The sequence below is a fragment of the Octodon degus genome, unplaced genomic scaffold, assembly GCF_000260255.1.
Source record: "Octodon degus isolate 3935 unplaced genomic scaffold, OctDeg1.0 scaffold00291, whole genome shotgun sequence".
Taxonomy (NCBI): Eukaryota; Metazoa; Chordata; class Mammalia; order Rodentia; family Octodontidae; genus Octodon; species Octodon degus.
Genome location: NW_004524867.1, coordinates 340,786 through 342,758, shown reverse-complemented (window position 1 = coordinate 342,758; position 1,973 = coordinate 340,786). Strand labels below are relative to the sequence as shown.

Genomic DNA, 1,973 nt, shown 5'->3' with positions numbered 1-1,973 from the left:
ATACGGAATAAATTCAATGGTAAGCTTTTTGAACAAGTGGCATATGATTAATCCCTGATTTGCCTATGGCAAAAGAAAAGTGGGCAGAACAGAAAGGCTCCCATTTGTCTGAATCTTTGTGCAAATCTTTGAGTTTCCTCCTTCTCTACTCATCCAATTGCCACGGTATGAAGCCAGAGAAAGCCAGCGGGATTTGCCAGCAAAATGATTAAGCATTTCTCCTCCTGGAGGGGATAGTAACTGCACTACCACAAACTCAACTTCATACAGGCAGGAGGAGGAAATGAACCCCAAAGATACCATTTATGTGTTAATCTCTACAAGACGAGCTTTTTAAACTTTCCGTAACTATATTCAAGTTTCCAGTTTGCGGCATTAGTTCCAGGATGCCAGCTTTTGAAGTCTATTATTGCTTTACTCATCAATTTAATTGAAAATAAAAAAAAAAAAAAATAGCCTCGGGCTGCTGGTTGCAAACTATACTGAGTCTAGCCAAGGTATTGGGCTCCGAAGCATGAGCTAAGGATAGTTCTTCTACAATAACCCAGACTCAATGCTCAGGAATAAGGGAACATTTTCTTCATCATGCTTTCAAAACACTCGTTCACAAAAACTCAAATTTTCAGCATATAAACCTCTGAAGCTATAAAATCAGTACAACACATGTTTCCACAAATACAGTCAATCAAACAGAAAGAGCATGTTTCTCTAATTTTAAATTTTTTTTAAAGTCAAACTCATAAATGATTGTCCGAAAGACATTTTGGAGGTTACTACATTTCAATTTTTTCAAAAGTTAAGAAAGTGATTTGCATATTTAAATAAGCCTTGTGTGCACGATTAGCTCAGTAATAGATGAGTGGACAGGGTGACAGATGGTTTGGTGTCTATTGTCGTCCCCCAAGGCCCTTTAGGGAACAGTGCACGCCAGACATAATAAACAAATGTCCATTCTCCTCAAATGCATTGGTACCGGGAGACGTGGGTGGCAACAGCTCCTCTTAAACTCAAACTAGGGGACAATTAAGCAAATGTTCTTGAGGATTTAGAGACACTAACTAATTATATGATGACATTTTAATAAGTTCAAGAACCAGGGAACAAGTGGCTGGTGAGAAAACTGCAATTGGCTCATTATCGATGCAATTAGATTTGATCCTTCATAAAAGATACTCAGGAACAACTTAAAAGGCTTGAGGTCAACAACTTGACAACTAAGTCCAATGGGGGGAAAATGTTATGGTACTCATCAGCAGCCAATATTGATAAGCTAGTGATTTTGTTCATTGAAAAAATACAAGAGCCGGCCAAGTAGCTCAGCGGATTAGGGCACCTGCTTAGGCGGACGCAGCGGCTGGGTTCGCTCCCCAGCATGCTGTGCCGACCCCACCCCAGGAACACGCTAAGACTGCAATTGAGACTAGGCATGGTGGTGTGTGCCGGTAATCCCAGCTCTTTGGGAGGCTGAGCACAGGTAGATCACTACGAGTCTGATTTACATAGTGAGACCCTGTAGACCCTGTAGACCCTTACTAAAATAAGTAAATGAATAAATAAACAACAGTTCAGAGCGTAGTTCTGAGAAAGACCTCGGCTTTGTTTCCCCACATTGGAAATAACTGGGTAATGGCTATCCTTCGGTTGATCTAATGATACAGTGCTGCTCAGTGACAGCTTCGGTATACGGCCAGTCCTCCTCCACTTATTGGATGCAGTCTGAGCAAAACTGACAGGAGAACTGGCCCAGAGTGAATAAGATACAGCAACCTCAGTTTCCACAGCTCTACACTGAGAAGCGGTTGAGTTTGTCCCAGCCAATCACGGAACCCGTTCTATAGGAAAAGGATTGGGGAGAACCAGGGAGTGCAGAGACAGGCAGGGAATCCTACCTCACACCAATTTTTTGGGACAACAACGCTGTTTTGAAGAAAGACAGCGATATATGGCCCCCGAGGTGGCCAAGGCAGATCTGT

At 42.2% G+C, this 1,973-nt stretch overlaps 1 protein-coding gene across 2 annotated transcripts in view; it reads right to left on the bottom strand.

Moving 5' to 3' along the window:
• Nucleotides 1-1,973, bottom strand: part of Anos1 (anosmin 1) — a 209,656-nt gene that overhangs the window by 71,115 nt on the left and 136,568 nt on the right. The window lies entirely within an intron of this gene.